The sequence below is a fragment of the Drosophila hydei genome, unplaced genomic scaffold (assembly GCF_003285905.1).
Source record: "Drosophila hydei strain 15085-1641.00,03,60 unplaced genomic scaffold, DhydRS2 tig00000127-arrow-arrow-pilon, whole genome shotgun sequence".
Lineage (NCBI taxonomy): Eukaryota > Metazoa > Arthropoda > Insecta > Diptera > Drosophilidae > Drosophila > Drosophila hydei.
In genome coordinates, this window is record NW_022045670.1 from 14,744 (window position 1) to 28,165 (window position 13,422).

At 35.7% G+C, this 13,422-nt stretch overlaps 1 pseudogene; it reads right to left on the bottom strand.

Annotated features, from left to right (window-relative positions):
• Positions 1-149: 149 nt before the first annotated feature.
• On the bottom strand, positions 150-13,201 carry LOC115482850 (annotated as a pseudogene).
• Between the last annotated feature and the right edge of the window lie 221 nt (positions 13,202-13,422).

The window sequence follows — 13,422 nt, forward strand, 5'->3', positions numbered from 1 at the left end:
GTAATTTTTTCTGGGTTTTTCTCATTTTTTGCTTTGTTTAAATTTTCTTGCGTTTTGCTTTTTGCTTCGTTTAGTTTAAGTGTAAAGTTTTTCTTTTCTTTTGTTTTATAAGTTTCTTAAATGTTTTTGTTTTTTATGTGTTCTTCTTCTTATTCTTGTTGTTGATGTTTTTTGCTTAACTCTTTGTTGTTTTTTTAAGATCTTTTATTGGGGTCCATAGCAACAGCGCGGCGCGATGTTCTTGCGCACAGCTACAGTCTTCGTCAACATCTTAAAAAAATAGAAAGGCTTAAAAAGAAATAATTTAACGCTTCACTTCGATGTCATCATAGTCACGAATTCTGCAAAGAAAGGGAGAGAACAAGAATGTGATTAGTTGGGGGAAGTTCCAGAGTTTAATCTGTTAAATATTGCTTAAAGGAAATGTTAAAAAAGACTGAGATTCCCCTTTCAATTCAGAATTTGATTTCTTGATTCATATTGCGCTTGATAAGTTTCTATCCAATTACGAGAGTTTAAATATTTACAAGCAAGATTTACCATGAACTTGTTTGATTTAGACTGAGCATAACTCATAAGTCAAAAAATAAACACAATTTATTAGTGGGATATTTATAGAATTTCGGAATGTTAACATAAATTAAATATTTACAGCCAACATATACCATGAACTTGTTCAGTTTACAATGAACCGTTACACAAAAATAGCTAATCATTACACTAGAACTCGAGACAAGCTATACGTGAGTGTAGGAGGCCAAAGCTGCAAATAGATGTGTCGTGCGCCAAGAGAGGCCCCAGCCAAACACAAAATCAACTAATCAATAAGACAAATAGGTAAGTCACAAGATGCGCAGCGACGCGCTGAGTGACTGATGAAAAGCTGTTCGCGCGAACAACGGCGAGAACAGAAATCAGGGGGAAATTTATTAAGTGCACCGCCAGACACGCCAGATTAAGAGACCAGATAGATATGGGGGAAATAAGAGGTATACAAATAAATTCGAATTTCAAATACGCTGCGGAAATAAAATGTTTGGAGAATGAAATCAAATGGGAATATAAGCTATTGGCATGGCATGGAAACCAGTGCATTCTGTTCCTCTTCAATCCATTCAAAAATAAGGGTATATGAAATCAAGAAACAATATGAAAAACGAGATTCCATCAAGTGAATAGACTCTCTGCATATACTCTATTCCATTTACTGTGCTAAGTATGTGTGCCAAAAATAGAAACTGCAATCAGAGCAGCAGGAGGATGCAATGAAAAACGAGACAGAGAGCAGACGAGATATAGATGAAAAGTGATCCAAGTGGAATGGTACAAGGGCGAGCGCGGACACGGTTCGATTTGAACGACAGACGCGTCATTCTCTTCCTGATAAAACCGGCAATCAGTACAAAGTTGGGTGTGTGTCAAGGGACATAAGTGAGTAGCGCGAGGGGCGCACAAATTGGCAAACGTTGTCAGCGCAACGTTGGCTGATGAAACGATTCCGGGGCTGTTCGTTCGTGTCCCCGATTTATCAGGTGTTTGCATGCAGCTCCTAAATATAGACAAGTGACTGCCTCCACACAACCCCCTCCTCCTCCCCCTCAGCTCTGTACATCCAACTGCATTTGCCGCGTTGGGGCTATTGTTGTGACTCTCTCTTCTTCTATCGGTTGTGGTCGCGCGCATTTTTGACATATTTGTAGCATGTGAAAAACGTTTGGCCTCTCGACCACAACAAATACGTAAGTCACAACATCGCAACGGACCACGTCACATGGCACCTGATTGTTCAAAAGATGATGCTGTAATTCATCTACTCACGAGTTGAACAGATCATTGCGTTTAATTCTCATAGCTAACGTAGCGATTAGAGAGATCTGTGTTCCGTTTTATGCCAAGTGTTTCGCTATACCATTTGTTTTTATTACAATGCAGGGCTATTTCTAATTCCAAGCATCTCTACAGAATGTTATATAATGAAGCTTGTTTCGGAATTCTCATGTTTCTATTCCAAATGTTTCGCTTCTAATATAATATATTTCATTCTGTTTTATCGTCTGTTTCTATTCTAAAGTGTTTCAAAAATCAGTGTATCTCACATATATTGAAATTAAGGATACCCTTCTGTCAGCCTAATTATATTTTCATGATTTCACACTCTTGTGGCTTTCCTCCTTACCATATATAAGTCCATAATATCTGTTTCATTTCCAAACTGTTTCCATTTGTATTATTTGCTTATTCATTAATTTTCAACAACATTTCACGCGTTTCCTGACAGCACCAATTCATTTTATAGATTGATAAGAAACAGTTCACTCTATTTTCTCGCACTATCTATAAAACTGTATCATAAATTCTACTCTATTCTACTATTATATAACCCATTAAAATGCCCAAGATTCCGCGCCTTTTGCTCGTTAAATATTAAACAGTTTTATAAATAAAACGTTATTAGAGGCACAAACGCAAGCAAGTAAAAAGTTCAGAGGACACGCCTCGAACCACCTATAGAACATTTCCCTTTTACTATCTTTCACAATATGCAAATGCTCCTTTTTCTTGAACCCAACCCAAATCGAATCAGAAATTGACTTTTCGTGTTGGGCCTTGACATTTCGCACCCTTTTTTCGCTTTTTTATGTTTTTGCCGAGTGAATTTTCTTAATGGGTTTTTCGTGAATTTTTTGGGCTTGGACTTCTGTTTCTTGGCAATTAAACTAAAATTAAAACTCTATTTTATAGTGTTATAAAACGCAGAAAACTTTTGATTTTCCAATGATCGTTGGGCCTCTTTGCTTCTGTGGCTCTGCTGTTTATCTTTCGTCGTTTTGTTTACATTCACCAGAGCTAACAATTTTGTTTCTTTTTTCCTTTGCCATATCTTATTTTGCCGCGTTTCTGTGCTATTGCCTGAATTTGTTTTTCTTTTGTATTTTGCTTAACATTTTATTTGATTTTCATTTCGTATTGCTTTTTTCTTATTTTTTTTTTTTTGCTCTTTTATTTTCCTTTTCGCCTATTTTCTGACAACATTTTTATATTTGGCCGTAGGCCAAAGTAAGTCTCATCTTTGTGTGTGCATATAGTCATTATAGAGAGAAGTCGGGGTCTGGCCCCATTGTTTGCGCCATATAATTTTCAGTTGCCGTACTGCCGTACACCCACCGTCGTTACCAACAAGACAACAATAAAGACTTTCGTTAATTGGCAATAAGCAAATGGCAACAACTCGCATTTATTTATGTTATGCTCATTTTGCCATATAGTATATATAACAGACATATGTATATTTGTTCGGCTTCTTGTCGGTCAATGTTCAAACAGCTCGCCAAAATTGCCTGCTAGCCGTGTGCTATTGCCCTCTCGCTTGGTCTGAAGCCCATTTCATGCTCTATTCGAATTTCTTTTGTTGTTCAAATTATTGCACAATATTTATATTTGATTTTAATTGTTGTTGTCTCATTTAAACATTAAGCATTCCGCGTAGGCAGCGGAAAAGCCCAAAAACAAATTAACACAGGGAAGAAGAAAAAACAGCTGACAAATGTTCAACTGCGACCATATGTTATGCGTTGCATAGCACGCAGCTTCTGTAATGAATGGTAGAGTATAAGAGAGAAAGGAGACCAGCAGAATAAGAGAAGGGGGAAAAGATACGGGGGAGAGCGAGAGAAGCATCAGCTACACTAATGGAACGAGAGAAAGGGAGCGAACGACAAGGAGGAAAATTACGAGAGAAATGGTAAGAGAGGGGAGAGAAAAAATAAGAGAAAAGGAGAGATAAAGAAAAAACGAAAGAGACAGAGGACGGAAGAGAAAAACACAGAAGAGAACGGGAGGAAAGTGACCATAAAAGAGTAAATGTAGATCGTAGAGAAAAATAAAGAAGGAAAGGATCTGGTGAGGTAGATAGGAAGAGAGAGAGAGAGGGGAGGAGATATTGAAGTAGCATAGGTACTTCTACCTTGTAGAAAGACTACAAGATAGCTAGACAATGTAAGAAAAACAATCAAGAAGGATAGATATCCTATGGATTTCAAGTCAAACAATTGCCTAACTACAAATCTATAATAGAATAGGTTTTCGACATACCAACGCAAAAGTCAATTAGTTCTTGACCCATATAAATCAATAATTTCATATGACAATTATGACCCTATTTCAGATTAGATTTCAAATGATATAAAATTCACAATTTACAGTCAATAAACCCGAAAAAAATCACCAGACTATTATAGATTATATTCCTGTAGTCTGTTAGCGCGTTTCGCAACACTTAAAACTGATTAATTTACTTCGCCAATCGATTTTCAGTTTTATTTAGTATAATCAACTGGCGCCCTGTATAATCTGATAATTTGTAGTTTATCTTCTGCTTCCTTGACTTTTCATCAAGTTCTGTTGCTGTTTCGGGTTAGAAAATAGGTTTCGTAGCGCCTATTTTTATATTGTTTCACTTGGTTATTTTTATGTTCGGTTCATAAATTGTTTGTGATTAATCTATTTGATCCGCCGCAGATTTTTGCGCCAAACGATTTTTATTTGAACTTGAGGAAGAAAAGAACTCTCGATAACTATATATATGCGTGAATATATATAAGTATCTCTATCTGTATCTGTGTACTAGATTATCGCAGTCAGAGAGAGAGAGATCACAGCACATTATTTCAGTATTTGTTGCTATTCTAAGTACAATCAAAGCAGACGAGGCACAAATGGTGCAGAGGGGCTAAAGCTGTACGAGACGCAGCATGAACAATATCTTAACACCTTGTTTCTATATTTTATATATTCATTCTAGTTGTTGTTTTCCTTTTCTTTCTTCTTGAGGCTTTACTCTGTATTTTGCTCAATTGAAAATTCAATTTTCAAGCAATTAAATTAAATTTCGAAGAATACACAAAAAGTAAAAAAATTGCTTACCAAGTGTGCCGGCTAAGAATGACTAATTGATGCCCTAGACTAAAAAGAATCTTTATTGGAGAGCAACTATTTATCATGTCAGACTAAAACTTTTTATAAGCAATTGACACGAAAATATTCCAGGAATCTTTAATCCATAAAATTTCTTTTAGAATTCAAAATACTTGAACTATGTTTCAATTATTTGCAAACATTTTCTAATAAATATTTGGTTTAACAATGAACTCAATTATATAGAACGAAGGAAGTTATATGAACTCAAATTCTTGTGAAACATTATGTTATATTGAAGAAATTCTGTGGAACTGGGATTTTAGAGAGAAACATTTTATGAAAAGAAATAAAAAATTACAGGGTATATTTGCTAGAGGCCATATGCTGGGCTGGGCTGCATTGAGAGTGCAGTGTCTATAGACTTTAGCACGCACTAATGAATCAGTTTATAGAAAATTTCATGAGTAAAAAGTAACGAATGACAAAACAACTGCCAAAGTGTGACTCAAATACATATACTATGACTGTGTGTGTGAGTCCGCGTGTTGTGTGATTCAATCGGCAGCTATGCGATTGTTTTGGCAGCGCAAAACGCATAACCCCAGCCATAAGTCAATTGTCTAACAACAGAAAATGTTGTGCGAATATCCAATTAGTGGGTTGACATGACATGACAATAATAACAACAACAACAGCAACACGACACGCGACAACAGCATACGCCGGCACAGCTTAGCGTTGATTGGAGGTGCTTTTTTGTTGCTTTCCCTTTGCTTACCTTCGTAATTGACCTGACCATCACCATCGATATCAGCCTCACGGATCATCTCATCGACCTCCTCGTCTGTTAATTTCTCGCCCAAATTTGTCATCACGTGACGCAATTCGGCCGCTGAGATGAAGCCGTTGCCATCCTTATCAAACACTCTGAACGCTTCCCGAATCTCCTCTTCGCTATCGGTGTCCTTCATTTTGCGTGCCATCATGGTAAGGAATTCTGGGAAGTCAATTGTACCGTTGCCTGGCCAAAACGAAAATGGAATATAAATTAGTTAAGAGTAATTTGGAAATTCTGGTTAATAGATGTGTTTACCATGCAGTTGCTCGTCTTCTTTGAATCTATTAATTTTTACACATATATTCGTATAACTAGTCTAATACTTGGCTATTTTCTAGTGTAAGACTTTCTGCTCTATTTAAATCTCGTAATCTATCATTTCAGCTATTAAACATTAACTTTTGGTTTTCTTTTTGTTTGCAGTTGCAGCGATAGCGTTGCCAGACTTTCATGAAACTAGCCCTTACATTTTATATTTCATCCTTGTATTTTAAACTAAAATCCTCCAGCTGAACACGCCGCCAGAGGTGCCACATAACATAATCATTACCTCCTCGGTTCCAATGGGCTTTTTCTATAAATTTTACCTAAAGTTTTTCCGAAGTTTTTCGCATCACAATTTTTTTTCTTTTAAATTTGCTCATATTTCATTCCAATTATTTCAATTCTTCTTTAACATCTCTCACCAAACATTGTTTTTTTATTCCAATTATAACTCATTTAGTTTCTCACCTTCTTAAAAAGTCCTCATAATCAAGAAAGGCCTTCAAGACCTTTTTTGGTCAGCTTCCCTCTACACACTTTGTCATAATTTACAAGGCAAACATAAATTGCTCTATTATAAGGCAGTGGCAGCCACGCCCACATTGTGTACCTGTCGGCTATATAAACTCGGGCAAATCCCTTTTCGTTCGCACACAAACCAAAATCCCCTCAGTCGCAATCAAGCAGATTTTCATATTTGACCTGTGTGTGTGCTGGCTGAAAGGATTTTCCTTTTATTTGCTTTTTTTCTGCACACGTGGCGTATGCGCAACATTTGTGACATTGATAACATTTTTGTGGGCCCGGCCATGGCTAAGATAAGACCAGCACAAACTTTTCAGAGGCTCACAAATGAAGTGACCTCCAATGGCTACCTAAAATGGCCGTTAGACTAATTGAAAAAGTTTCCCTTCACATACATTCTCTATTTAAAGTTTGTGCTGTTTTTTCTCCTACCGCCCTCCCTCCCTTTCTTTTCTTCTTTCGGTTTTTATGTCTCTCCATTGGCTGAAAATGGAAACATTTCCTTGCGCTTAACCAGCAAAACTTTTGTGTCGAACTCTTGAGACCTTAATTGTTATTGACTCTGCAAACATGGGGCGTGGCCTGGGTCATGTCTACCCAACAACAAAAAGGATTCCATGTATATGTCATGAACTGTATCTAGTATATCTAACTAATGCCTGCTCTTTTAATGGAGCATTCACATTACATATTTACACATAATGTTACGATAACACAACTGTCTCGAGGGGCTTGAAAAGTGTTTGCCTAACTTGAAGAACTTTGAGCAACTAGAGGAGGAAACTTTCCCAAAACTCATGTGAAAAATATTTGAAAGCCGAATTTAACTAGCAGATAAATCAAGTCGAAAGTCTGTTACCTGCTGACTAAGTTTTGAAAGCTTGAATTGTGCAGCTGAGTTGTATATATAATGGGTGTATTTATAGAAATTCTGGAAACATTGCCAACACAGGCTTAAATTTTCAATTGCTCTTTATTTAACATTCTTAAACGTTTTACTTCAAATACATAGTATTATATATTCAGATATATTCTCTTATAATTCTGACATATTTATTTAGAAATCATTTTTATTTACTCTATAATAGATATATTTATAATTTAATATTATAAAACATTTGTATCGCATTCGTAAACGTTTTACTGGCTGCTCAGCCTTGCAACTTAGCTATGCATCTTCAATTAGTGTTGCTAAACTTTTTAATTCGCTCATTGAGTGTTAAGGTAACACGTTATCCCACTCGCCGCTACCTGTCGTAGCCCCACTTTTTGCCAACACCACTCACTCATTACAATCAATGCTACACACATCGTTTAGCAAACATTCCACAATTCATTCGAAATGTAAAATTAATGTTTAGCTATCGTATTTAGTAGCTACAACAAATACGCAGCCAGTCAATTATTTCAAGTTCAAATACAAATACAAATCAATTCACAAGTGTTACCTTCCAAGACTCCCGAACACAGCCGAAAAACAACTACATTAAACGAGAGCGCGAACAGCAAAATAAATAACGAAATCTTAAAAAAAAATCCAGCAATTAAAAGTGAAAAAAAATGTGCTTTCAATTAAGGAACACACAAGTATTATTAAGATTATTGAATGGAACATTTAGAAATAATAAGCAAGGCGCAAGAAGCTCATCTGCAGCACATATCGGCGAATAAAGAGGCGCCAAAAGAAAATCAGAAAAAGAAACAGTAAAAATGCTGCAATCGGCAGTGAACGACTACAAAATACCCGTCTTCTGTACGAAAACACGCCAGAATATGCGAAACCATAGGATTTATAGGTCTATCTGTAGAGGCCTATGGCTCATCGAGCTACAATTCTTAGTAAGTCTGGCTCTAAGGCTGGATATTGTTGACGTACCTAAAAGACATACTTTGTAATCATTCTATAAAAGAGCTGAACCATATATTTGTGTATATTTCTGATATATATTAATATGTTATTCCCGTATTCCAACTAACTAGCTGCATTTAGTAGATTTAGTAATTCAGTTCAAGTGCATTCACAAATATCTTAATATCCGAATCAGATGAGGCACAATTTCATGTCAAACATTGCCCACAGCCCAATATACTCTTTTGACTGAATGAGACAAGAGTGAAAACAAATATTATATGGAAATTTCTATTTTAAAATAGTTTTTTTGACGCGAACTATGTAGCTGATTTTGGCTAAGGATTTCCCCAACAAAATCAAAATACAAGAAACGAGCTAAATACAAATTTGAGGCCATTTTTGTGTATAGGCCAGATATAGCTTATATATATTATATATATATAGATATATATCTATATGGCTGATCGACTTTTAGACGCGCCTTAGACAGAAACACTTTTTGACAAGGCTCATATGATGTTGCCGATGATGATGATGATGATGACGAGCCTCTTGCCAATTTGTGTTGCCAATGTCTGGTTGCCTGCTTGGTTTTTGGTTTCCATTACCTCTAGAGAGACGAGTCACACTTCCTCTATAATAATATTATATATATATATATATTTAAATGTATAAGTCGCAGACTCTATACCCGCCCGCGTCGTCGTTTCGCAACGTCGCGCAAAATTTTATCTTGCAGACAATTTAAAATTTTAATAAGAATTTTTTCAACGCTAAATTTAGTTGGGTAGACACAGAGGAGTGTATGAACTCTTTATAAATAACACATTGGGATTCCTTATGGACATATCTATATATATATATATATATATATCTTTTTCTGCCTGACTCTCATTTTATATGCCATTTGCATAGAGCTGGACAATTGTAAAAACTTCCAAAGACAAAAACTTTTAGGTGAAGAGAAGTGCCTCTCTCACCCTCTCTTGATTGCTATCTCTCTCTAATGGCGTCATTTGTATGCAGACTGCAGTTCTTTTTGGACGTCGCCAACAAAATGTTAAGTAATGAATGTTTAATGTTTCCGTCTGTTATTCAGAGACTACAAAACTTACACACACGAACACAGGTGTGCGTGAGTGTATTTGTATATATTTTATACAATTTGATGCACGAAACGCCAGATCGTAAAATAGGCGAGATAATCGCTATGCAAACCATAGTTACTATATAGAAAAACAGCCATGTGAATAATGCAAGTGCAAAACAAAATATAAATGACTAAAACTAAACACTCTATATAGTACAGATATATATACATATACATATATACATATTTATATATATAATACACTTAAGCAAATTACTATAATTAAGTTGAGTTTTTAATGACTGTCAGACAGTGTGACCAGCCTTAATAAATATAAATTTTTATCGTTTACTTAACTGCAGTGAAGCAACAGAAATTTTTTTAAAACAATTACAAACAAACATTAATATTGTAGAATTATATTTAGAAAACTAAGCGGAAAACAAATAAAAGTGACTAAAGATTTAAAATGATTAGAGATATAATAAACTATATATTATTTGGAAATATAAATATTTAAATATAGTGTAATTTATTCTGTCCATTTGTTAATAAAATTTAAAAAATCAACACAGCTATAAAAAACCAGAAATATTTCTACAATTTGAAATTTCCAAAACAAAAGCAAAGTTGGGGAATTCCAGAAACTATAAACATTTATATTATACAGCTATGTAGGCTAAATGTTTACTATATTTAATTCATTGCATATTACTCAAAATAAAACATTCACGCTTGAATAAATATAAAAACCTACATCAACCTTTGAACATACACAAGCACATATATAATCACACGACTCCATTATCCACAGCTTCAATTTTAACTGCAAAAACAAAGCTCAACACTCTTTTATTCTCTCTCTCTCTCTCTCACACACACTGATACATTTGCTACAGCCACTCTTCTAATTTGTTCTTAGCCAAGCAGGAATCTATTTTTAGTTTAGAACGATAAGTATCAGTTCGTCAGTCAGTCAATCTGTCATTCACTGCCTCCAACCCTCTTAAATGCCTGCCTATCGACGTGCTCCTTGTGCCTGTTGTCCTCTTTGCTGCTTACTGTTTGACGCATGCGCTACTCAGGGTCTTTTGTGCAGACTTTGCCCTGGATTTTTCATCACATGCGCATTCTGCACGTGTAAGAAGCAGAAGAAGAACAATTATTATTGTAAGTAACGACGCGAGCAGCAGCACAGCCGCTGCCGACAATAGCATAGAGTAAGAGCCGTTGTACCGCTTCCATCGAATGTGGGTAACTTCTATTCGGTTTGTGCTATTTTTGTTGCCTTGCACTCTCATGGCGGCACAGCAACTCCGGCAGAGTAATGGTGAAGAGGCATAGACTCTGCAAAGAAAGTGCTGGAAAGAGAAGAGTGCTGGCTGCTGCTGCCGACCGAAGTAGGTAACTTCAATTCTGTTACAGAATTTTTTTCGCCTTGCACTTGGCACGACAGCAGCGCAGGCAGAACAGCGGTAAAGAGCAAACGCACTACAGAGAGAGAGAACTGGGAATCGAAGAGATTTTAGCTGCTGCCTTACGCATTGTTGTGGTTGCTGGCTAGCGGATGTGGGTGACTTGATTTCAGTTTCTTGCATTTTTATCTCATTGCATTTTTACTTGTTACGCCTTGCAGTTATCGCACTGCTTTTGTTTGTGTGTGTAAGTGTCCTCATATGATTGCTCTTGCTTGGGTGGGGCCTGTTTTATTTTTAAGCTAATTGTCGAGCTTTGAGCACATTATGCAAAGGCAAATGTACACACAAACGCGCGCGCACATGTGTATGCGTGTGTGCATGCATAAAAAGTGATTTATAATTGTGAAATTTATATAGCCCGCAAGAGCAAAAACAATTATTTCTAGACACATTTCACAATTGCTAAAAATACATATAAAAAGCCACACGAGCGGGCGCCCCACCACTCTCACTCACCCTCTCTCTCTCTGGCTTTAAGTGAAAATGTGCAGTTGTTGAGAGGCAAGTTTTCATGCAAAAGGTGAAAAACCTCAACAGGCGACACATTTGGCGGCGTCTATCGCCTCAATTTCTTTTAAAAAAGAAACAAAATTGAAATATTTCTTTTTTATTTTTTCCCATTTTCTTAAGATTCTTTGTGTTCCCAGTTTTTGGGGCCTCAACCACCTTTTGTCAGGAATCCTGGGTGTGCACTTCTGACAGCAATTACAACAACAACAGCTACAAGAATATGAACATTAGCCAGGCAAAACAACAGGCCAATATTTTGTAATCTATTTTTAATGGCTATGACGTGTTTTTGTTGCATTATTTTTAGCCGATCGCAAAAAGAACGAAAAGCTAAGAAAAGACGAAGAAGAATTCGACGTCGTTGTCCGTCTTTCTTCTGTCTGATCTATTCACAATTTTGTTGTCTGTTGATCCCATTTAAGAATAGATCCATAGTAGAGTATATAATTAGCTTGAGAGAAAAAAAAAGGGTTCAAAGCAATTAGCACACTAGGAATACAAGAACCGAACCACAAATCTCAAGTGGAACTAGTTCAAGAATTCAGGCAATTGAGAATTGATTTTCCAATTGAAACTTTTACGAAATCAAAATAAATTAATAAATGTGTTTTTCTTTTATAAGTCTAGTTAAATATTGGATATAATTTACAATATTACGTTTACGAATGCGATACAGATATTGATAAGAATTCTAAATACTCTTCACTTGTTATAGTGCCTGAAATTAACTTAATAAAATAAAATACTAAGCCTCTCGCTTGCTTCTTTCGGTAACTTCATCTATTTCTTAGCCAATATTAGATATTTTCAACTCACCATCGGCATCGACCTCGTTATCATATCCTGGAGCTCAGCCTCTGTGGGGTTCTGTCCCAAGGAGCGCATAACTGTGCCCATTCCTTTGTTGTGATGGTTGCCATCGCCGTCTTTGTCGAATAGCGAGAACGCCTCTTGAACTCAGCGATTTGTTCCTCTGTCAGCTGATCGGCCTGCCAAGAAGAAAAATCAGAATATTCTCTCAGTTTCACTTTTCGCTATTTGCGGGTCGTTTTCCTTTTTCTGTTTTTTAAATACCATAATTTAGTTTTCGATTGAACCGACTGCTTCAATGTATATTTGATATTAATTGCTGTCAAGTTTATGAAGTGTTTATGAATGATGACACAGCCGACGACTACTTGATGTTATTTCAATGCCAACATATGGGTAGACAACAATATCCCATATATCTATATATAAACTACTATATATATAGCTAAAAGCTGGCCAGTACTGCGGGGCTTTGTGTGGATAAACATTTCCCATACATTTTTATATTTGTAAGGGCAAGGCAACTTTCCAAAAATTCTTAAGAATAATTTTAAAATAAAAAACAATTTAAATTTTCCAAAGTTTTCCACAAGTTTTCCGAGTAATTTTTCATAAGATCCATACAAATTTTTTATTCACAGCCCAAAAACTTTCTAAAAATGTAAAAAGTAAAAAAAAATTGTTCAAGATTTCTTGAATTTTTCTTATACCCTATATTTTGGATGAAAACCTTGAAACTAATATGATATTTGTAAGGTATAAACGTTAAGAGAAAATATTCTAAACTTTTAAAGTTAGGAAGGGCAAAATTAGTTTGTGAACTATCTTTCATTTAGGCCATGTGCCGTCAATCAGTCAGGAGCTTTATATACACTTCTAAATATGTCTATAGAGGCACCATATAGTTCGAGAATCATGACAATTGTATCTATAAGAAAAAAGTATTTGCAATTATAATACATGCGCGTTCCCCTAGCGAACCATAAAAAGAAACAAAAGAGAACAATAAAAATTGTTAGAGGCGAATATGTCGAAACATTCAGTCGAATAGATACGTCAAAGGAAAGGTTGGTTTTTGAATAATTTGGCATATGTTTGCACTCAACAAAAGGCGCCAGATACATACTCATATATGTAT